Source organism: Coregonus lavaretus, assembly GCF_964263955.1.
Source record: "Coregonus lavaretus genome assembly, contig: HAP1_SCAFFOLD_1828, whole genome shotgun sequence".
In the NCBI taxonomy this organism is placed as follows: Eukaryota; Metazoa; Chordata; class Actinopteri; order Salmoniformes; family Salmonidae; genus Coregonus; species Coregonus lavaretus.
This window is the reverse complement of record NW_028166816.1, coordinates 56,270-82,296: the sequence shown is the minus strand read 5'-3', so window position 1 is coordinate 82,296 and position 26,027 is coordinate 56,270. Positions and strand designations below refer to the sequence as shown.

Below are 26,027 nucleotides of genomic sequence, written 5' to 3'. Positions count from 1 at the left end.
TTTTATACTTATTTAATCCACCCCATTTCTCTCGCTATTTTGTTGTGATGCGTCAGATGACTCACTCTCGCTATCCTCCCCAGAGGAAAACACCATCTCTACAACCTGTTTATCCTCAACTGATTTATCAATCTCTACCTTCCTCTTAGAATTAGAACCTTCACCTCCCCTTACATTCTTCCTCTTACTCCTTGCTACTTTGAAAACATCTGCTTCCTTTTCCATTATTTCAATCTCCTCTTGAACTCCAATTTCATTTTCCAGCACCGAATCAGCAACCCCAGTTGCAGTCTCACCTGCTGTTTCCCCTCCCTCTTTGTTCTGATCTACCACCATTGCCCCCGTAGCCTCACTGCTTTCCTTTCCTACTTTTCCAACCATATCTGCCCACCTTCTCCCTTCCCCTGCACCCTTAGCATGTTCATCCCTTCGCGGTGGTGCATTAGCTGCACCAGCACTAGAGCTGCTACCGGACTCTGTGCGCTCGTTCTCAGGAAAATAACGTACCAAATTCCCTTCTCTTCCACATATTGTAGATCCAAGTTGACCATGACGAGATAACTCTCGCTCCAACATTTCATCTCTAACAAATGGTGGCACGTTAGAAAGTATAACTTTCTTCGCCGGATTCATAAGAGGAAATACAGACGTCTGTGTCTCCCGCAACCCAACACCACCCTCAGCTCTCAGCTACCGGTACCCCCTGTATATAGCCTCCCTACTGTTATTTCCCATTGACTCTGTACCGGTACCCCCTGTATATAGCCTCCCTACTGTTATTTCACATTGACTCTGTACCGGTACCCCCTGTATATAGCCTCCCTACTGTTATTTCCCATTGACTCTGTACCGGTACCGCCTGTATATAGCCTCCCTACTGTTATTTCACATTGACTCTGTACCGGTACCCCCTGTATATAGCCTCCCTACTGTTATTTCCCATTGACTCTGTACCAGTACCCCCTGTATATAGCCTCCCTACTGTTATTTCCCATTGACTCTGTACCAGTACCCCCTGTATATAGCCTCCCTACTGTTATTACACATTGACTCTGTACCGGTACCCCCTGTATATAGCCTCCCTACTGTTATTACACATTGACTCTGTACCGGTACCCCCTGTATATAGCCTCCCTACTGTTATTGCACATTGACTCTGTGCCGGTACCCCCTGTATATAGCCTCCCTATTGTTATTTCCCATTGACTCTGTACCGGTACCCCCTGTATATAGCCTCCCTACTGTTATTTCACATTGACTCTGTACCGGTACCCCCTGTATATAGCCTCCCTACTGTTATTACACATTGACTCTATACCGGTACCCCCTGTATATAGCCTCCCTACTGTTATTACACATTGACTCTGTACCGGTACCCCCTGTATATAGCCTCCCTACTGTTATTTCACATTGACTCTGTACCGGTACCCCCTGTATATAGCCTCCCTACTGTTATTACACATTGACTCTGTACCGGTACCCCCTGTATATAGCCTCCCTACTGTTATTACACATTGACTCTGTACCGGTACCCCCTGTATATAGCCTCCCTACTGTTATTGCACATTGACTCTGTGCCGGTACCCCCTGTATATAGCCTCCCTACTGTTATTACACATTGACTCTGTACCGGTACCCCCTGTATATAGCCTCCCTACTGTTATTACACATTGACTCTGTACCGGTACCCCCTGTATATAGCCTCCCTACTGTTATTGCACATTGACTCTGTGCCGGTACCCCCTGTATATAGCCTCCCTACTGTTATTTCCCATTGACTCTGTACCGGTACCCCCTGTATATAGCCTCCCTACTGTTATTTCCCATTGACTCTGTACCGGTACCCCCTGTATATAGCCTCCCTACTGTTATTTTATTGCTGCTCTTTAATTATTTTTAACTTATCTATTTTCTACTTAACACTTATTGTTCTTAAAACTGCATAGTTGGTTAATGGCTTGTCAGTAGCATTTAACTGTAAGGTCTATACCTGTAGTATTCGGCGCATGTGACAAATAACATTTGCTTTGATTTGTGATTTGATATGCACCACCAATATTAAAGTAGATTCTAGTTGGTCCAGAACAGAGCAGAACGGCCCTTAAAATTTACACAGAGGGCTAACATCAATAACATGCATGTCAATCTCTCCTGGCTCAACGTAGAGGAGAGATTGACTGCATCACTACTTATATATCGTGAGAGGTCTTGACGTGTTGAAAGCACTGAACTGTCTGTTCAAACAGTTAACAAACAGATCACCCATGCATACCCCACAAGACATGCCACCAGAGGTCTCTTCACAGTCCCCAAGTCCAGAACAGAATCTGGGAGGTGCACAGTACTACATAGAGCCATGACTACATGCCTTTTCAGCAGCTAATCTGGATCCTAATAAATACAACATCTATTAGACAACAATGCAGAAAAATAAAACAATTGCTGAAATTAGTAAATCAAATCAAATCAATGAGAGAATAGTCAGATTAACTGATAATTGACAGAGACATGTTGGCGTAGCAGGAAGATCTGAATGCCAATTAACCGAGAGGTTGGGAGTTCAAATCCCAGGTGAGGAAATGTTGAATAATAATGACTGTATAAATGAACATGCACCATGTCATCATGTATGTCATCAGATATGGAAGTTGAAAACACTACGTTAAAAGCACTGTGTGTGTAAGTAGTTCCTCAGCCTTGTTTAGTAAAGATGGCCAAACAATAACACACAGCTGATTGGACATGAGACCAGTGGAGCTGGTCACACATCCTTTTCAATTCACTGCATTTTTGCCTACGTTTTCTCAAGTTGGAGCTAAGTTTGGGCCAACATTATTTTTTTTTTTGTTCAGGTAAAACATGGACTGAGAAGAAGAGTCAACTAGAACAAGACTGTGGAACCAAAAGGCTTTGGAACCAGTTACATGAGTTGAACCAAGGCTGTGGAACCAAAAGGCTTTGGAACCAGTTACATGAGTTGAACCAAGGCTGTGGAACCAAAAGGCTTTGGAACCAGTTACATGAGTTGAACCAAGGCTGTGGAACCAAAAGGCTTTGGAACCAGTTACATGAGTTGAACCAAGGCTGTGGAACCAAAAGGCTTTGGAACCAGTTACATGAGTTGAACCAAGGCTGTGGAACCAAAAGGCTTTGGAACCAGTTACATGAGTTGAACGTCTAGACAGTGAGGGTAAGATACGTAGTACAAGGGCTGAGGGTGAGGTATGAGGGTGGGCTGATTACTGTAGAGACAGTGTCACGCCCTGGCTCTGGGGACTCTTATATGTTGAGCCAGGGTGTTAGTTTCTATGTTATGTGTTTCTATGTTGGCCGGGGTGGTTCCCAATCAGAGGCAGCCTGTTTTGCACTTGTCATTAGTGGGATCTTGTTCCGGAGAGGTTTGTGTTTTGTTAACCTTAGGACTTCACGTTATCGTTTGGTTGTTTTGTTATTGTTATATAAGTACTCATTAAAAGATGTACGCATATCACGCTGCGCCTTGGTCTGCTCATTACGATGATCGTGACAGACAGACTACAGTAATCACCCTGCTGCTGGACTAGAGACAGACTACAGTAATCACCCTGCTGCTAGAGACAGACTACAGTAATCACCCTGCTGCTAGACTAGAGACAGACTACAGTAATCACCCTGCTGCTGGACTAGAGACAGACTACAGTAATCACCCTGCTGCTAGAGACAGACTACAGTAATCACCCTGCTGCTAGAGACAGACTACAGTAATCACCCTGCTGCTAGACTAGAGACAGACTACAGTAATCACCCTGCTGCTAGAGACAGACTACAGTAATCACCCTGCTGCTAGAGACAGAATACAGTAATCACCCTGCTGCTAGACTAGAGACAGACTACAGTAATCACCCTGCTGCTAGACTAGAGACAGACTACAGTAATCACCCTGCTGCTAGACTAGAGACAGACTACAGTAATCACCCTGCTGCTAGAGACAGACTACAGTAATCACCCTGCTGCTAGAGACAGACTACAGTAATCACCCTGCTGCTAGACTAGAGACAGACTACAGTAATCACCCTGCTGCTAGAGACAGACTACAGTAATCACCCTGCTGCTAGAGACAGACTACAGTAATCACCCTGCTGCTAGACTAGAGACAGACTACAGTAATCACCCTGCTGCTAGACTAGAGACAGACTACAGTAATCACCCTGCTGCTAGAGACAGACTACAGTAATCACCCTGCTGCTAGACTAGAGACAGACTACAGTAATCACCCTGCTGCTAGACTAGAGACAGACTACAGTAATCACCCTGCTGCTAGAGACAGACTACAGTAATCACCCTGCTGCTAGAGACAGACTACAGTAATCACCCTGCTGCTAGAGACAGACTACAGTAATCACCCTGCTGCTAGACTAGAGACAGACTACAGTAATCACCCTGCTGCTAGACTAGAGACAGACTACAGTAATCACCCTGCTGCTAGACTAGAGACAGACTACAGTAATCACCCTGCTGCTAGACTAGAGACAGACTACAGTAATCACCCTGCTGCTAGAGACAGACTACAGTAATCACCCTGCTGCTAGAGAGAGACTACAGTAATCACCCTGCTGCTAGACTAGAGACAGACTACAGTAATCACCCTGCTGCTGGACTAGAGACAGACTACAGTAATCACCCTGCTGCTAGACTAGAGACAGACTACAGTAATCACCCTGCTGCTGGACTAGAGACAGACTACAGTAATCACCCTGCTGCTAGAGACAGACTACAGTAATCACCCTGCTGCTAGAGACAGACTACAGTAATCACCCTGCTGCTAGAAACAGACTACAGTAATCACCCTGCTGCTAGACTAGAGACAGACTACAGTAATCACCCTGCTGCTAGAGACAGACTACAGTAATCCCCCTAATGCTAGAAACAGACTACAGTAATCACCCTGCTGCTAGACTAGAGACAGACTACAGTAATCACCCTGCTGCTGGACTAGAGACAGACTACAGTAATCACCCTGCTGCTAGAGACAGACTACAGTAATCACCCTGCTGCTAGACTAGAGACAGACTACAGTAATCACCCTGCTGCTAGACTAGAGACAGACTACAGTAATCACCCTGCTGCTAGACTAGAGACAGACTACAGTAATCACCCTGCTGCTAGAGACAGACTACAGTAATCACCCTGCTGCTAGACTAGAGACAGACTACAGTAATCACCCTGCTGCTGGACTAGAGACAGACTACAGTAATCACCCTGCTTCTAGAGACAGACTACAGTAATCACCCTGCTGCTAGACTAGAGACAGACTACAGTAATCACCCTGCTGCTAGAGACAGACTACAGTAATCACCCTGCTGCTAGAGTCAGACTACAGTAATCACCCTGCTGCTAGACTAGAGACAGACTACAGTAATCACCCTGCTGCTAGAGACAGACTACAGTAATCACCCTGCTGCTAGAGACAGACTACAGTAATCACCCTGCTGCTGGACTAGAGACAGACTACAGTAATCACCCTGCTGCTAGAGACAGACTACAGTAATCACCCTGCTGCTAGAGACAGACTACAGTAATCACCCTGCTGCTAGACTAGAGACAGACTACAGTAATCACCCTGCTGCTAGACTAGAGACAGACTACAGTAATCACCCTGCTGCTGGACTAGAGACAGACTACAGTAATCACCCTGCTGCTAGAGACAGACTAAAGTAATCACCCTGCTGCTAGAGTCAGACTACAGTAATCACCCTGCTGCTAGACTAGAGACAGACTACAGTAATCACCCTGCTGCTGGACTAGAGACAGACTACAGTAATCACCCTGCTGCTGGACTAGAGACAGACTACAGTAATCACCCTGCTGCTAGACTAGAGACAGACTAAAGTAATCACCCTGCTGCTAGACTAGAGACAGACTACAGTAATCACCCTGCTGCTAGACTAGAGACAGACTACAGTAATCACCCTGCTGCTGGACTAGAGACAGACTACAGTAATCACCCTGCTGCTGGACTAGAGACAGACTACAGTAATCACCCTGCTGCTGGACTAGAGACAGACTACAGTAATCACCCTGCTGCTGGACTAGAGACAGACTACAGTAATCACCCTGCTGCTAGACTAGAGACAGACTACAGTAATCACCCTGCTGCTAGACTAGAGACAGACTACAGTAATCACCCTGCTGCTGGACTAGAGACAGACTACAGTAATCACCCTGCTGCTAGAGACAGACTACAGTAATCACCCTGCTGCTAGACTAGAGACAGACTACAGTAATCACCCTGCTGCTAGAGACAGACTACAGTAATCACCCTGCTGCTAGAGACAGACTACAGTAATCACCCTGCTGCTAGAGACAGACTACAGTAATCACCCTGCTGCTAGAGTCAGACTACAGTAATCACCCTGCTGCTAGACTAGAGACAGACTACAGTAATCACCCTGCTGCTAGACTAGAGACAGACTACAGTAATCACCCTGCTGCTAGACTAGAGACAGACTACAGTAATCACCCTGCTGCTAGACTAGAGACAGACTACAGTAATCACCCTGCTGCTAGACTAGAGACAGACCACAGTAATCACCCTGCTGCTGGACTAGAGACAGACTACAGTAATCACCCTGCTGCTAGAGACAGACTACAGTAATCACCCTGCTGCTAGACTAGAGACTGGGAAACCATTAGCAGCCCTGAGCCTGTCCTAGAGACAAAATAATCATCCTGATACTGGAGCACAGGGAAATCATGAGATCATCTACAGGACACTAATCATCATCATCCTTTCTGATGGCGCCGGAGAAGATGGCTGCCGTTTTACAGCCCTCTAACCAATTGTACTATTATGTGTGTTTTTTCACGTTATTTGTAATTTATTCTGTACATAATGTTTCTGCCACTGTCTCTTATAACCAAAAAGAGCTTCTGGATGTCAGGACAGCGATTACTCATCTCGTATTGGACAAAGATTTTTTCTTCAACGAGTCAGACGCAATGGATATCCTACAAACACCCGACAAGGCCCAAATCCCGTCATTCACAGGAAAAAGAGACAGAGATATCGTGGACGTAGGTCGGGGTGCCTTGTAAGGATCCGACGGTGAGTGAGTAAACTGCCTCTCCCATCAATCCTATTAGCCAATCTTCAATCATTGGAAAATAAATTAGATGACCTAATATTTACGGTTATCCTACCAACGGGACATTAAAAGCTGTAATATCTTATGTTTCACCAAGTCGTGGCTGAATGACGACATGGACAACATACAGCTAGCGGGCTATACGCTACATCGGCAGGATAGAACGGCTGACTCCGGTAAGACAAGGGGTGGCGGTCTGTGTATATTTGTAAACAACAGCTGGTGCACAAAATCAAATACTAAGGAAGTCTCTAGGTTTTGCTCGCCTGAGATAGAGTATCTTATGATAAGCTGTAGACCACACTATTTACCAAGAGAGTTTTCATTTCTATTTTCCATAGCTGTCTATTTACCACCACAAACCAATGCTGGCATTAAGATTGCACTTAATGAGCTGTATAAGGCCATAACTAAACAGGAAAACGCTCATCCAGAGGCAGAGCTCCTAGTGGCCGGGGACTTTAATGCAGGGAAACTTAAATCTGTTCTACCTAATTTCTACCAGCATGTTAAATGTGCAACCAGAGGAAAAAAAAACTCTAGACCACCTTTACTCCACACACAGAGACGCATACAAAGCTCTCCTTTGCCCTCCATTTGGCAAATCTGACCATGATTCCTGCTTATAAGCAAAAACTAAAGCAGGAAGCACCAGTGACTCGGTTAATAAAAAAGTGGTCAGATGACGCAGATGCTAAGCTACAGGACTGTTTTGCTAGCACAGACTGGAATACGTTCCGGGATTCTTCAGATAGCATTGAGGAGTACACCACATCAGTCACTGGCTTCATCAATAAGTGCATCAATGATGTCGTCCCAACAGTGACCATACGTACATACCCCAACCAGAAGCCATGGATCACAGGCAACATCCGCACTGAGCTAAAGGGTAGAGCTGCCGCTTTCAAGGAGCGGGACTCTAACCCGGACGCTTATAAGAAATCCCGCTATGCCCTCCGACGAACCATCAAACAGGCAAAGAGTCAATACAGGACTAAGATTTAATCGTACTACACCAGCTCTGACGCTCGTCGGATGTGGCAGGGCTTGAAAACTATTACAGACTACAAAGGGAAGCACAGCCGCGAGCTGCCCAGTGACACAAGCCTACCAGACGAGCTAAACCACTTCTATGCTCGCTACGAGGCAAGCAACACTGAAGCATGCATGAGAGCACCAGCTGTTCCGGTGACTATATGATCACGCTCTCCGTAGCCGATGTGAGTAAGACTTTTAAGCAGGTCAACATTCACAAGGCCGCAGGACCAGACGGATTACCAGGACGTGTACTCCGAGCATGTGCTGACCAACTGGCAAGTGTCTTCACTGACATTTTCAACATGTCCCTGACTGAATCTGTAATACCAACATGTTTCAAGCAGACCACCATAGTCCCCGTGCCCAAGGACACTAAGATAACCTGCCTAAATGACTACCGACCAGTAGCACTGACGTCTGTAGCCATGAAGTGCTTTGAAAGGCTGGTCATGGCTCACATCAACACCATTATCCCAGTAACCCTAGACCCACTCCAATTTGCATACCGCCCCTGGATCCTGGACTTCCTGACGGGCCATCCCCAGGTGGTAAGGGTAGGTAACAACACATCTGCCACGCTGATCCTCAACACGGGGGCCCCTCAGGGGTGCGTGCTCAGTCCCCTCCTGTACTCCCTGTTCACCCATGACTGCATGGGCAGGCACGACTCCAACACCATCATTAAGTTTTCCGACGACACAACAGTGGTAGGCCTGATCACCGACAACGATGAGACAGCCTATAGGGAGGAGGTCAGAGACCTGGCCGTGTGGTGCCAGGATAACAACCTCTCCCTCAACGTGACCAAGACAAAGGAGATGATTGTGGACTACAGGAAAAAAAAGAGGACTGAGCAGCTTGAGAGTTTCAAGTTCCTTGGTGTCCACATCACCAACGAACTATCATGGTCCAAACACACCAAGACAGTCGTGAAGAGGGCACGACAAAGCCTATTCCCCCTCAGGAGACTGAAAAGATTTGGCATGGGTCCTCAGATCCTCAAAAAGTTCTACAGCTGCACCATCGAGAGCATCCTGACTGGTTGCATCACCACCTGGTATGGCAACTGCTCGACCTCCAACCGCAAGGCACTACAGAGTACATCACTGGGGCCAAGCTTCCTGCCATCCAGGACCTCTATACCAGGCGGTGTCAGAGTAAGGCCCTAAAAATTGTCAAAGACTCCAGCCACCCTAGTCATAGACTAATCTCTCTGCTACCGCACGGCAAGCGGTACCGGAGTGCCAAGTCTAGGTCCAAAAGGGTTCTCAACAGCTTCTACCCCCAAGCCATAAGACTCCTGAACAGCTAATCATGGCTACCCGGACTATTTGCACTGCCCCTCCACCCCCACTCCATATTTTTACGTTCCTGCTACTCTGTTAATTATTTATGCATAGTCACTTTAACCTCTACCCACATGTACATATTACCTCAATTACCTAACTAGCCGGTGCCCCCGCACATTGACTCTGTACCGGTACCCCCCTGTATATATAGCCTCCCTACTGTTATTTTATTTTACTTACAACAATGCATTTATTTTTTATTTTTATTCAACACTTTTTTGTTGTTGTTGTTTTATTTAACTGTTTTTATTTTAAAAATAAATGCATTGTTGGTTAAGGGCTGTAAGTAAGCATTTCACAGTAATGTCTACACCTGTATTCGGCGCATGTGGCAAATAAAATGTGATTTGATCAATAACAGACCAGGGCTTGTGTAGCTTATTGGAGCTCTCTAAAGACTCTAAGGTTTAGGGTTTAAAGGGCTGGTTTCCTAGATAAGGAGATTCTCCATTGAGCATGCTGTTAGGTCCAGGACTAGGCTTAATCTGTCCCTGGGAAACCAGCTTTAAACGATAAACACTGACTGACTAACGGTTCAGAACTACTCAGTGAACATCATAAACTCAAGCCATGGAAAACATGACAGATGGATCTGCAGAGGACTTGATGTGCCAGACGGATCTGCAGAGGACTTGATGTGCCAGATGGTTGCTCTCAGCACTCTGGCTCTGCTCTGCTGCTACGGCACTGATACAGTATGCATCCCAAATGGCACCCTATTCCCTATAATTGACAAAGGCTCTGGTCAAAAGTAGTGCACTATATCGGGAATAGGGTACCATTCTCTGGTCTAAAGTAGTGCACTATATCGGGAATAGGGTACCATTCTCTGGTCTAAAGTAGTGCACTATATCGGCAATTGGGTGCCATTTGGGACGCAGCCCAGATCTCAGCTCAGAATGGGTCGTCACCAGCAGCCCAGCACATTACCAGTAATCACCCTGAATCAAATACACACTACAGTCCACAGGAGGCTGGTGGCGCCTTCATTGGGGAGGACAGGCTCGTGGTAATGACTGGAGCAGAATCACTGGTTTCCAGGTGTTTGATGCAATTCCATTTGCTCCTTTCCAGACATTGTTATCAGCCGTCCTCCCCTCAGCAGCCTCCTGTGCTATAGTCCATGTAACAGACAGAGAAATGTAGCCTGGTCCCAGATCGGTTTGTGCTCTTGCCAGCTGTGTTTGGCATGGCAATATGAGTGACAATAGGTTGGCATGATGGCACAAACAGACTGGCACTCAGGCTGGGAAGAAATGTGTCAAGTGTCATCATCTACCAAGAGCCAGTCTATCTATTGGCTCATCACAGTGTTCTGATCTCACATGGTTCTGCTACATTCAGCACTGAGGTCCTGTACTGCAGCTTCAGGTAGCTACCCTCTGAGACCCTCTGGCTACCCCTCTCTCTGGCTACCCCTCTCTCTGGCTACCCCTCTCTCTGGCTACTCCTCTCTCTGGCTACTCCTCTCTCTGGCTACTCCTCTCTCTGGCTACTCCTCTCTCTGGCTACCCCTCCCTCTGGCTACTCCTCTCTCTGGCTACTCCTCTCTCTGGCTACCCCTCCCTCTGGCTACTCCTCTCTCTGGCTACTCCTCTCTCTGGCTACTCCTCTCTCTGGCTACCCCTCCCTCTGGCTACCCCTCTCTCTGGCTACTCCTCTCTCTGGCTACTCCTCTCTCTGCCTACCCCTCTCTCTGGCTACTCCTCTCTCTGGCTACTCCTCCCTCTGGCTACCCCCCTCTCTGGCTACTCCTCCCTCTGGCTACTCCTCTCTCTGGCTACTCCTCCCTCTGGCTACCTCTCTCTCTGGCTACCCCTCTCTCTGGCTACCCCTCTCTCTGGCTACCCCTCTCTCTGGCTACTCCTCTCTCTGGCTACTCCTCTCTCTGGCTACCCCTCCCTCTGGCTACTCCTCCCTCTGGCTACTCCTCCCTCTGGCTACTCCTCCCTCTGGCTACTCCTCCCTCTGGCTACTCCTCTCTCTGGCTACTCCTCTCTCTGGCTACTCCTCCCTCTGGCTACTCCTCCCTCTGGCTACTCCTCCCTCTGGCTACTCCTCCCTCTGGCTACTCCTCTATCTGGCTACTCCTCTATCTGGCTACCCCTCTCTCTGGCTACTCCTCTCTCTGGCTACTCCTCTCTCTGGCTACTCCTCTCTCTGGCTACCCCTCTCTCTGGCTACCCCTCTCTCTGGCTACTCCTCTCTCTGGCTACTCCTCTCTCTGGCTACTCCTCTCTCTGGCTACCCCTCCCTCTGGCTACTCCTCCCTCTGGCTACTCCTCCCTCTGGCTACTCCTCCCTCTGGCTACTCCTCCCTCTGGCTACTCCTCTCTCTGGCTACTCCTCCCTCTGGCTACTCCTCCCTCTGGCTACTCCTCCCTCTGGCTACTCCTCCCTCTGGCTACTCCTCTCTCTGGCTACCCCTCTCTCTGGCTACTCCTCCCTCTGGCTACTCCTCTATCTGGCTACTCCTCTATCTGGCTACCCCTCTCTCTGGCTACTCCTCTCTCTGGCTACTCCTCTCTCTGGCTACTCCTCTCTCTGGCTACTCCTCTCTCTGGCTACTCCTCCCTCTGGCTACTCCTCTCTCTGGCTACTCCTCCCTCTGGCTACTTCTCTCTCTGGCTACTTCTCTCTCTGGCTACTTCTCTCTCTGGCTACTCCTCTCTCTGGCTACTCCTCCCTCTGGCTACTCCTCTCTCTGGCTACTTCTCTCTCTGGCTACTTCTCTCTCTGGCTACTTCTCTCTCTGGCTACTCCTCTCTCTGGCTACTCCTCCCTCTGGCTACTCCTCTCTCTGGCTACTTCTCTCTCTGGCTACTTCTCTCTCTGGCTACTTCTCTCTCTGGCTACTTCTCTCTCTGGCTACTCCTCTCTTGCTGTTGATCCCACTCTATATCAACCCATTCCAATCCAAGGGGCTTTATTGGCATATTAACATTGCCAAAGCAAATGAAATAGATAATAAACAAAAGTGAAATTAACAATAAAAAATGTACAGTAAACATTACACTCTCCAAAGTTTTAAAATAATATAGACATTTCAAATGTTATATTTAAGCAATAAGGCCTGAGGGGCTGTGTTGTGGTATATGGCCTATATACCACAGCAAAGGGCTGTTGTTAAGCACGACACAACGTGGAGTACCTGGACACAGCCCTTAGCCGTGGTATATTGGCCATATATCACAAACCCCCGAGGTGCCTTATTGCTATTATAAACTGGTTACCAACTTAAATTAGAGCAGTAAAAATAAGTGTTTTGTCATACCCGTGGTATACGGTCGGACATACCACGGCTGTCAGCCAATCAGCATTCAGGGCTCGAACCACCCAGTTTATAGTATTGGCTATGCAAAGTGTTGTAACAATTCTCTCTCTCTCCCCGTCCCTCCCTCAGCACAGTTCAATAAACCAATGGTATTCAACCGGGGGTTAGCGGCGAAAAGAGAAATGTTTTTATGAATATATATAACAAGTAGAAAAGAGGAGACTATGAGCAAATGACACTCACTGTAGGCTCTGAGAAAGGCTCTGAGAAAGGCTCTGAGAAAGGCTCTGAGAGAAAGGCTCTGAGAGAAAGGCTCTGAGAGAAAGGCTCTGAGAGAAAGGCTCTGAGAGAAAGGCTCTGAGAAAGCACCTGCCGATTATAATGTGGGGAGGTCAAAATAACTATCTACCAAAACTACCGGTATTCATTTTAAAAAGTTGATTACTTCTCCTTGCCATTATCATTCACTTGAAGATAAGACAAGGCGTTTTGCCTGCGAGGGGGTCCCTGGGCAAGAAATGGTTACAATAAACACATGTTGCTTTTATAAGTCCCCTGTAGCTCAGTTGGTAGAGCGTGGCGCTTGCAACGCCAGGGTTGTGGGTTCGTTTCCCACGGGGGGCCAGTATGAAAAATGTATGCACTCACTAACTGTAAGTCGCTCTGGATAAGAGCGTCTGCTAAATGACGTAAATGTAATAAGGCTTATTGGCACAATGACGCACGCATATATCAACTGAACCCCACTGCCTGCAGGCTCAGGGAAGGCACAGCATACTGATATATCAACTGAACCCCACTGCCTGCAGGCTCAGGGAAGGCACAGCATACTGAACCCCACTGCCTGCAGGCTCAGGGAAGGCACAGCATACTGATATATCAACTGAACCCCACTGCCTGCAGGCTCAGGGAAGGCACAGCATACTGAACCCCACTGCCTGCAGGCTCAGGGAAGGCACAGCATACTGATATATCAACTGAACCCCACTGCCTGCAGGCTCAGGGAAGGCACAGCATACTGAACCCCACTGCCTGCAGGCTCAGGGAAGGCACAGCATACTGATATATCAACTGAACCCCACTGCCTGCAGGCTCAGGGAAGGCACAGCATACTGAACCCCACTGCCTGCAGGCTCAGGGAAGGCACAGCATACTGAACCCCACTGCCTGCAGGCTCAGGGAAGGCACAGCATACTGAACCCCACTGCCTGCAGGCTCAGGGAAGGCACAGCATACTGAACCCCACTGCCTGCAGGCTCAGGGAAGGCACAGCATACTGAACCCCACTGCCTGCAGGCTCAGGGAAGGCACAGCATACTGAACCCCACTGCCTGCAGGCTCAGGGAAGTCACTGCATACTGATATATAACAACTATTTCTGAAAAGTTCTCACATCTCTTATCCTAGATAAGCACGCCTACTAACCCTAACCCTACTCTGAGACACTTTGTGGATGCGGGCACTGGACTCTACATTACTCACTGTTCAGATAGAGACTGGCTAACTAGTACTAATATATACTCACTGTTCAGACAGAGACTGGCTAACTAGTACTAATATATACTCACTGTTCAGACAGAGACTGGCTAACTAGTACTAATATATACTCACTGTTCAGACAGAGACTGGCTAACTAGTACTAATATATACTCACTGTTCAGATAGAGACTGGCTAACTAGTACTAATATATACTCACTGTTCAGACAGAGACTGGCTAACTAGTACTAATATATACTCACTGTTCAGACAGAGACTGGCTAACTAGTACTAATATATACTCACTGTTCAGATAGAGACTGGCTAACTAGTACTAATATATACTCACTGTTCAGACAGAGACTGGCTAACTAGTACTAATAAAAACTCACTGTTCAGACAGAGACTGGCTAACTAGTACTAATAAAAACTCACTGTTCAGATAGAGACTGGCTAACTAGTACTAATATATACTCACTGTTCAGACAGAGACTGGCTAACTAGTACTAATAAAAACTCACTGTTCAGATATAGACTGGCTAACTAGTACTAATATATACTCACTGTTCAGACAGAGACTGGCTAACTAGTACTAATATATAGTCACTGAGAGGAGTTCTGACTCAGGAGAGGAGAGCTGCCCAGAAACTACAGAAACTACAGCTCTGCTTATATTTGCTTCAAAATCAGTCAACGTCTTTCTGTTTTGGTCTTAGTGATTTTGTCAGAACTGTTTTGATCTTGCGGTCATTTTATCAGAAGTGTTTTGGTCTTACAGTGGTTTTGTCAGAAGTGTTATGGTCTTACGGTTGTTTTGTCAGTAACAGAAGTTTGTTCGAGCCCTTTCAGTGCCTGTATCCTCTGGCTGTATGACTCACAGAGGCTGACAAGCTGCCACACATTCACTGGTTTACCAGGGAACAGACAGACAGACAGACTTTAAATACAGGGCAGGACAGAGGTTGCAACAGAAATGCATTGGGTTCTGCTTCGTTTAAACCTTACACTGTACTTTACCACAGCTTTGATATTTAAAATATATTATTGGAAGTCCCAAAGATAAAGATCAACATATATCATTACCATCAAGGACAAAACTGTACAAATCAATGAAACACAATGGTATACCATAAACTGTGTGACTAGTAATCAATGCCATGCAATCAATCCCTGTATCTACAGTATACAACTAACCTCCGCTGTTCTTTACAGACTCATAGCCAACAGACACACTGCTTTGGTGTTTTTAGAATAACACACATTATTGGACTTGGATGTTCTTAAGTTAAAGATAAAACAAACACTATTACCATCAAGGACAAAGAAGCACAAATCATACTACAGACCTACAGTTAAAAAGTCCCAATCTGTGCTTTACACCCACAGAGCAAACAGAACATGAAGGTCATCTGAAGTCTTAAACCAACACTGAGGGAAAGCAGGTCTCCTTTTACATGAACTCTGACCTTTACAGCAGATTACAATACATTAAGTAGCCCTTTCCTGCAGTCAAATAGTCCCCTGTAGCTCAGTTGGTAGAGCATGGCGCTTGCAACGCTAGGGTTGTGGGTTCGTTTCCCACGGGGGGCCAGTATGAAAAATGTATGCACTCACTAAGTCGCTCTGGATAAGACCGTCTGCTAAATGACTAAAATGTAAATGTCAAATGACCTAGGGTCCTCATGGGTGGAATGTTATAAATCATTTTCATAATTTGTTTGCATTTCAGTCTTCTGTGATGTATATAAAGTGTAATATTGGGATGCAAACTCTAAATTGAATACATTTCAACTCTATATCTGACATGCTATAGGTGTCTTCTTTTTTTAAAGCCCATAACTACGTGTGTGAGGTGTATACTTTTGTTTCAAAGTAGATGTGTTTAAGACTACCAAGGAACACTGTGTGACCCTGATTTAGACCACCGCAGTAAAAGGTTTTAAGGACGCTTCCATGAACAAGTGTTGGAACACGTACAACTACATTGACGATTTTAATTGGCTGATACGGAATTTGTTACAGGAAATAATCACTGCCACCTGATGAGGTTAGCGTAGGGATACATGTGCAAGCTTATGTAATGGGAACATCTAGCTTTTGATCACGTGCAACTATGTTAACAATTTAAATTGGCTGATGCTTAAAACTTAACCTTGAAATTAAACGTCTTCTAATGTTCGCAAGTATGGCCCCGATGTGTCCCAAATGGCACCCTATTTACTATAGAGTCCATAGGGCCCTGGTCAAAAGTAGTGCACAACATAGGAAATAGGGTGCAATTTAGGACGCACAGATTGATTGATGGTGTTCCACCACGTCCACAGTGGAGCTGCTGATTGTTAGTAGCCTGGATATAGTCTGTACTCCTGATGGTTCTAGTCTGTACTCCTGATGGTTCTAGTCTGTACTCCTGATGGTTCTAGTCTGTACTCCTGATGGCTCTAGTCTGTACTCCTGATGGTTCTAGTCTGTACTCCTGATGGTTCTAGTCTGTACTCCTGATGGCTCTAGTCTGTACTCCTGATGGTTCTAGTCAGTACTCCTGATGGTTCTAGTCTGTACTCCTGATGGTTCTAGTCTGTACTCCTGATGGTTCTAGTCTGTACTCCTGATGGGTCTAGTCTGTACTCCTGATGGCTCTAGTCTGTACTCCTGATGGTTCTAGTCTGTACTCCTGATGGTTCTAGTCTGTACTCCTGATGGCTCTAGTCTGTACTCCTGATGGTTCTAGTCTGTACTCCTGATGGCTCTAGTCTGTACTCCTGATGGTTCTAGTCTGTACTCCTGATGGTTCTAGTCTGTACTCCTGATGGCTCTAGTCTGTACTCCTGATGGTTCTAGTCAGTACTCCTGATGGTTCTAGTCTGTACTCCTGATGGCTCTAGTCTGTACTCCTGATGGTTCTAGTCTGTACTCCTGATGGTTCTAGTCTGTACTCCTGATGGTTCTAGTCTGTACTCCTGATGGTTCTAGTCTGTACTCCTGATGGTTCTAGTCTGTACTCCTGATGGCTCTAGTCTGTACTCCTGATGGCTCTAGTCTGTACTCCTGATGGTTCTAGTCTGTACTCCTGATGGTTCTAGTCTGTACTCCTGATGGTTCTAGTCTGTACTCCTGATGGTTCTAGTCTGTACTCCTGATGGCTCTAGTCTGTACTCCTGATGGTTCTAGTCTGTACTCCTGATGGTTCTAGTCTGTACTCCTGATGGTTCTAGTCTGTACTCCTGATGGTTCTAGTCTGTACTCCTGATGGTTCTAGTCTGTACTCCTGATGGTTCTAGTCTGTACTCCTGATGGTTCTAGTCTGTACTCCTGATGGGTATAGTCTGTACTCCTGATGGTTCTAGTCTGTACTCCTGATGGTTCTAGTCTGTACTCCTGATGGTTCTAGTCTGTACTCCTGATGGTTCTAGTCTGTACTCCTGATGGTTCTAGTCTGTACTCCTGATGGTTCTAATCTGTACTCCTGATGGTTCTAGTCTGTACTCCTGATGGCTCTAGTCTGTACTCCTGATGGGTCTAGTCTGTACTCCTGATGGTTCTAGTCTGTACTCCTGATGGTTCTAGTCTGTACTCCTGATGGTTCTAGTCTGTACTCTTGATGGTTCTAGTCTGTACTCCTGATGGCTCTATAGGGTCTGGTTCGGCGGATGATTGGATGGCTTTTAAACATCTTTGAAATCTGGGTGTGGCTATGACCTCGAAAACTGAAATGTACTTAAATATACTTCGGATAATTTAAAAAATCCCTCCAAAGTTTCGCAAGTAGTGAAAGGTTTGAAGTGCAAAAAAGATACACAGCTTGTCAAACAATTGCAGGCAGTTTATTTGAAAAGGTTAAAGGTCTAAATGAGCCCCCTGTGAATTTCCCAGACACCCCGGTGCACTCCTTCGCCAGGTTCTCCTTCCCATCCTTCTCTGTTTCAGAAGTGCGTAAAGCCCTGAAAGAAATTTATGGAAATGGTGGAATTACTGGTCATGCTCCAGATTGGTTTATAAATATCCTTTCAAATCGTTCACAATGTGTAATGGCGGATGGTTGTAAATCTGAGGCCATAGAGTTGTGCTCAGCTGTTCCGCAAGGTTCTATTTTGGGCCCACTGTTGTTCATTTTGTGTGTCAACAACATTGGGGATCATATTGAAACAGCGGACGTTCATTTTTATGCAGATGATACTGTTCTTTATGCAGATACTGTTCTTTATTCAAGTGGTAGTAGGTTATCTTTAGCTTTTGAAAATGCCTAAAGAGCATTTAACACCATACAACAGAATCTGTATGATTTGAAGCTGCTTCTGAATTTGGGTAAAACAAAATGCATGGTATTTTTTTTTTAAATGCCAGGCATGTTACTAATCATGTCATTGCTACATTTGATGGACATACTATAGAGCAAGTCAAAGTATACAAATATTTGGGAGTGTGGGTGGATGACAAGCTGAGCTTCACTGTTCATGTGGAGAACTTGATAAGGAAGCTCAAGCTGAGAATATGTTTTTATTACCGGCATAAGGCTTGTTTTTCTCTGGAGGCCAGGAAGGAGCTGGTACCAAGTACACTACTGGTCAAAGGTTTTAGAACACCTACTCATTCAAGGGGTTTTCTTTATTTTTACTATTTTCTACATTGTAGAATAATAGTGAAGACATCAAAACTATGAAATAACACATATGGAATCATGTAGTAACCAGAAAAGTGTTTTCATTTATCCATCAGCTTGATGTATTTTTTCCTGTTGCTGCTTGAGTGCGTTTGTGGTCATCGCACGGCACAGGTTTCAGGGTGCGGGTAGGTGCTGTTGGTGACTATGAACGCATCCTCTGTTTTTGCTGTTGTTGTTGAGACATGCTCAAGTGGGGCTAAATAGTCTGGTCATTACTGTTGCCAATGTTTGTAGCTTTGATTCAAATTGTATTTTGTGACTCGACTGACAACATTTTCCTGTTACAGGGAACAGTCAATGCACTTTCAATGCCATATACATATAATTTAGAATGAACGTCTTTCGGGCAATGCTATGCATAGCAGGTACATCTATCTTAAAGACTAGCAAATTAGCTCACCTGTCAGGGTATTAGCTCACCTGTCAGGGTATTAGCTCACCTGTCAGGGTATTAGCTCACCTGTCAGGGTATTAGCTCACCTGTCAGGGTATTATCTCACCTGTCAGGGTATTAACTCACCTGTCAGGTATTATCTCACCTGTCAGGGTATTAGCTCACCTGTCAGGGTATTAGCTCACCAGATGTTTACTATTTTATACTTCATAAAAAAACGCATTCTGAATGATCGAAAGCAGCAACGGTTGATGTAGCTCTTCTTCAGGAGACACACCTGACTGACTCTGATCATGATAAACTGAAGAGAGAGAGAGGTGGGTGGGTCAAGTGTACTATTCATCTTTCACCTCTCGGCCAACAGGGCCATTCTCATTAATAAGCATTGCCCCTTTCAGCTACAATCTCAGATTAAAGACAAAGGGGGTAGGTTTGTGATCATTCAAGGTTTCATTAACACTGAGCCCATTACTATTGTAATTGTGGTCCTCTGTAGCTCAATTGGTAGAGCATGGCGCTTGTAACGCCAAGGTAGTGGGTTCGATCCCCGGGACCACCCATACGTAAAAATGTATGCGCACATGACTGTAAGTAGCTTTGGATAAAAGCGTCTGCTAAATGGCATACTATTATATTATTGTGAATGTGTATGGGCCTAACCATGATGATCATACATTTTACCAAGACATCTTTTTGAAGTTAACGTTCCCCTCATCAGAGATAATAATGTCAGGGGATTTTAACATGGTACTGGACCCTTCCAGGGATACATCTTCCCCTAACAGTATCAACCTCACACAGACTGGACCCTTCCAGGGATACATCTTCCCCTAACAGTATCAACCGCACACAGACTGGACCCTTCCAGGGATACATCTTCCCCTAACAGTATCAACCTCACACAGACTGGACCCTTCCAGTGATACATCTTCCCCTAACAGTATCAACCTCACACAGACTGGACCCTTCCAGGGATACATCTTCCCCTAACAGTATCAACCTCACACAGACTGGACCCTTCCAGTGATACATCTTCCCCTAACAGTATCAACCTCACACAGACTGGACCCTTCCAGGGATACATCTTCCCCTAACAGTATCAACCTCACACAGACTGGACCCTTCCAGTGATACATCTTCCCCTAACAGTATCAACCTCACACAGACTGGACCCTTCCAGTGATACATCTTCCCCTAACAGTATCAACCTCACACAGACTGGACCCTTCCAGTGATACATCTTCCCCTAACAGTATCAACCTCACACAGACTGGACCCTTCCAGGGATACATCTTCCCCTAACAGTATCAACCTCACACAGACTGGACCCTTCCAGGGATACATCTTCCCCTAACAGTATCAACCTCACACAGACTGGACCCTTCCAGTGATACATCTTCCCCTAACAGTATCAACCTCACACAGACTGGACCCTTCCAGTGATACATCTTCCCCTAACAGTATCAACCTCACACAGACTGGACCCTTCCAGTGATACATCTTCCCCTAACAGTATCAACCTCACACAGACTGGACCCTTCCAGTGATACATCTTCCCCTAACAGTATCAACCTCACACAGACTGGACCCTTCCAGTGATACATCTTCCCCTAACAGTATCAACCTCACACAGACTGGACCCTTCCAGGGATACATCTTCCCCTAACAGTATCAACCTCACACAGACTGGACCCTTCCAGGGATACATCTTCCCCTAACAGTATCAACCTCACACAGACTGGACCCTTCCAGGGATACATCTTCCCCTAACAGTATCAACCTCACACAGACTGGACCCTTCCAGGGATACATCTTCCCCTAACAGTATCAACCTCACACAGGCAGCTAAAATGTTCAAAGCAGAAATGAAAGATTTTGGACTTTGGACGTGTGGAGATTTCACAACCAAAAGAATCGACATATTGCTTTTTCCTACAGGGAAGGGAAGTTTAACCACTGGGTATTTACTAAGATGTATATCAGACAGTTCTGTCCTGCTTCATTACCAGTAAAACACAACCACCCTCAAGAAGGCGGAGGTTTGGCACATGCTTACTAAATAATCCCACATTTGTAACATTTCTGGACACTCTTATCGACATAATTTTAGACTCAAAGCGAATGGAAAAGAACACCCTGACGACCCACAAAGCAGAAAACGCTCTCAGGAGAACAAAACAAAACTACTATGAACATGGAGATAAATCAGGAAAGTTGCTTGGCAGATAAGGAGAGAGGAAGCTAGCAGAGCTGCCCAGTAACACAGTTGTTTAGGGTCCTGAGGAAATTCATCTAGTCTTTAGGGAGGAGTATGAAACATTGTACAAGTCTGACGGGGATCCCCATGCCACAATGCAGGAGTTTTGGAACAAACTCAATTTACCAGCTTTCACTGATGAGGATAGAGAGGACTTGGAGAAAGAGATTACAGCCGAGGAAATTAGGGAATCCATTTTCAACACTGCTGGGGGGAAATCACCAGGGTTAGACGGATTCCCTATTGAATTTTATAGATCCTTTTTACACAAACGAATTGAGCCCCTTTGCAATACGTTTAAACGATTGGAACCGTTTCCCTGTTTGACCGCTAGGTTTTATGGGTATTATGACATCTCCACTGTGGGGCTCTATACACGCCAGCTACCACAGGAAGTGACATCACGCCAACACTTAACAAAAGGCTGAAGTCAGTTTCAGAATGTGTGGCAAGGAATACGCCAGTCCTAAATATAGCAAAAAAGATAAGCATTGTATTTGGGACAAATCATTCACTAAACCTCAACTAAATCTTATAATGTGGCAATTGACCAAGTTGAGGAGACTAAACTGCTTGGTGTGACCCTGGACTGTAAACTGTCATGGTCAAAACACATTGATGAAACGGTAACTAAGATGGGGAGAGTTCTGGCCATGATAAAACACTGCTCTGCTTTCTTGAAATCACAATCAACTAAACAAGTCCTACAGGCCCCAGTTTTATGGTCTGGTGCTAGTTTTATCACCTGGACTACTGACCAATTATATAGTCTGGTGCTAGTTTTATCACCTGGACTACTGACCAGTTGATGCACACAGCTCAGACACCCATGCATACCCCACAAGACATGCCACCAGAGGTCTCTTCACAGTCCCCAAGTCCAGAACAGACTATGGGAGGTGCACAGTACTACATAGAGCCATGACTACATGGAACTCTCTTCCACATCAAGTAACTCATGCAAGCAGTAGAATCATATTTAAAAAACAGATAAAACTACACATCACTGCACAACGCAGACTGTGAAGTCCTGATCAGACCTGATCACCGACAATGATGAGACAGCCTATAGGGAGGAGGTCAGTGACCTGGCAGTGTGGCGCTAGGACAACAACCTCTCCCTCAACGTGAGCAAGACAAAGGAGCTGATCGTGGACTACAGGAAAAGGAGGGCCGAGCACGCCCCCATTCACATTGACGGGGCTGTAGTGGAGCAGGTTGAGAGCTTCAAGTTCCTTTGTGTCCACATCACCAACAAACTATCATGGTCCAAACACACCAAGACAGTCGTGAAGAGGGCACGACAAAGCCTATTCCCCCTCAGGAGACTGAAAAGATACGGCATGGGTCCTCAGATCCTCAAGAAGTTCTACAGCTGCACCATCGAGAGCATCCTGACTGGTTGCATCACCGCCTGGTATGGCAACTGCTCAGCATCCGACTGTACGGCACTACAGAGGGCAGTGCGTACGGCCCAGTACATCACTGGGGCCAAGCTTCCTGCCATCCAGGACCTCTATACCAGGCGGTGTCAGAGGAAGGCCCTCAAAATTGTCAAAGACTCCAGCCACCCTAGTCATAGACTGTTCTCTCTGCTACTGCACGGCAAGCGGTACCGGAGTGCCAAGTCTAGGTCCAAGAGGCTTCTACCCCCAAGCCATAAGACAGCTGAACAATTAATCAAATGGCCACACAGACTATTTACATTGACCCCCCCCCCTTTGTTTTTACACTGCTGCTACCCGCTGTCTATTATCTATGCATAGTCACTTTACCCCTACCTACATGTACAAATTACCTCGACTATCCTGTGCCCCCGCACATTGACTCTGTACCGGTACCCCCTGTATATAGCCTCCCTACTGTTATTACACATTGACTCTGTACCGGTACCCCCCTGTATACATCCTCCCTACTGTTATTTCCCATTGACTCTGTACCGGTACCCCCTGTATATAGCCTCCCTACTGTTATTACACATTGACTCTGTACCGGTACCCCCTGTATATAGCCTCGTTATTGTTATGTAATTTTATTGTTACTTTTTTTTTTTTTTTTACTTTAGTTTATTTAGTAAATATTTTCTTAACTCTATTTCTTGAACTGCATTGTTGGTTAAGGGCTTGTCAGTAAGCATTTCACGGTAAGGTCTACACCTGTTGTATACGACAAAAACAATTTGATTTGAAGAGACACACATACAGACACACACACTCTCTAAAACACATACTCTACACACACACACTGACACACACATGCTCTACACACACACACACACACACACACACACACTCTACACACATACACACACACACACACTCTAACCCACGTACTCTTCACACACACTCTACACACACACACACACACACTCTACACACACACACTCTAACCCACGTATTCTACACACACAGAGATACACATTGTAATGTTGTGGTATTGTGGTTTCTATACTGATATGTGTATTAAGAGAGTAATAATGTAATAATGTCTTGTATGATGTATTGTTTTATTGATTATGTTTTAACCCTGTTTGGAACCCAGGATTGTTAGACGTCAAACCCACCACTGGTGTGGCCAAAGAGCACTTGTCCCGGGGCCAAAGAGCACTGGTCCCGGGGCCAAAGAGCACTGGTCCCGGGGCTCTTGTTAAGGTCAACAGCATCATTAACTTTACTCAGTACCAGGATAGTTTAGCCAAAAACCTGGTTTCCTCTGCCAGGAGGCTGAAACTTGGCCGCAAGTGGATCTTCCAGCAAGACAATAACCCCAAGCACACATCACATTCCACAAAGAAATGGTAACTGGAAATAAAATCAACATTTTGCAATGGCTATCTCAGTCAAAAGACTTGAAACCCATTGAAAACCTGTGGTTTGAATTGAAGAGGACATTCCATAAGCGCAGACGAAGGATATCAAGGATCTAGAAGGATTTTGTATGGAGTAATGGTTTACGATTCCTCCAAATGTGTTCTCCAATTCATAAAATATTTTTTGAAAAAGGCAGTTATCCTCGAAAAGTGAGGTATTGAAAACAGGGGTGTAAATAATGTTTACCCCTACCCTGTTGAGATGACAAAATCTATTTCTCTGAGCAATTGCATTAGTATAAAATAATATAATTTCCAATTTTTTTGGAGCATACAATATAGCTCAATATTTGAATTATTTATTTTATACAGTCATTTTTGCTCATCTCTATCAATGGTGTCAATCATTTTGGACCCCACTGTATATCTAATGTTTAATTATTTACATGATGATTTATAAGGGATACAATAGCATTTCGACTTTCTAAAAGTTTTATTCAGTGTTCTATAAACAATAACAACAACGATGGATTTGGAATAAAATGTTTTCATCTTTCTTTACAACTTTAGTTGGGTTTAAACTTTTAAAACACAACTTTGTTGGGAGTAATACTGTGGCTGGATATTTATTGGATACATTTTATCACGATTAAAACAACTGGAATAGCAGATCGCCTGGAGCTCGGAACATTCATTATTTCACAATCAATACATTAAAATCGACAAACTTATCCAAACAGATAAGTTTGAGAAATGAATTTCCTCCTGTGGAAATGGATGCAGCCCCGTGGAAATATCGAGATGTCTGGCGTTCTAGATCGGCTACACAGTCCGAAAAGTTTTCAATCACTACACTCAAACTCATCATCTGTATCTAAACTTCTAACTTTCGCACCATAATAGACATTCATTCGAATAGGATAAACCTTACCTTCAATATCTTCAAAAGTTAAACGGCCATTTTCGGGTAGTCCATGGCTTCGACTTTGTCGACTTTAACCTTCCCAACCGTTGACAGTCTTCTCCCGGACAAGTGGAGCTGTGAAACCGTGCCATCCGTGCTCCAGAGCGGATCCCATTGGATGAACGGGGCGTCAGTAAGGAAGAGGCCGACACAGTGCTTCCTGTAAAGGGATTAGGGGGGCAGGACCCCGGTGTGTGTGGCATGAGAAAGTCCCCTGTTTTATAATCAGCTCAGCAGCCATGGGTAGTGGTAGGCCCCACAGTCTATCAGCGGTAAAGAGGTAGGCCTCTAGAGTAGATTACACAATACATTACTATAGAATAGACTACAATACAATATAGGATCATTGAATAGAGTATAATACATTTACATGTACATTTTAGTCATTTAGCAGACGCTCTTATCCAGAGCGACTTACAGTTAGTGAATACATTTTTTTTTTTTTATACTGGCCCCCCGTGGGAATACAATATAGTATATTGGAATAGATTATAATAGGATAGCGTAGAACAGAGTATAATAGAATATAGTATAATTGAATAGAGTATAATAGAATATACTATAATGGAATAGAGTATAATGCAATAAAGTAGAATATAATAGTATAGAGCATAATAGTGTATAATAGAATAGAGTATAATATAGTATAATAGTGTATAATAGAATATAGTATATTAC

At 45.1% G+C, this 26,027-nt stretch overlaps 1 protein-coding gene across 1 annotated transcript in view; it reads right to left on the bottom strand.

The window, feature by feature from the left end:
* Nucleotides 1–25,530, bottom strand: part of LOC311114278 (ciliary neurotrophic factor receptor subunit alpha-like) — a 36,249-nt gene extending 10,719 nt beyond the window's left edge. The window contains exon 1 of the mRNA XM_084189536.1: nt 25,317–25,530. The gene's annotated coding sequence lies outside the window, so the exon portion shown is untranslated. The remainder of the gene's footprint in view (nt 1–25,316) is intronic.
* Nucleotides 25,531–26,027: the final 497 nt, after the last annotated feature.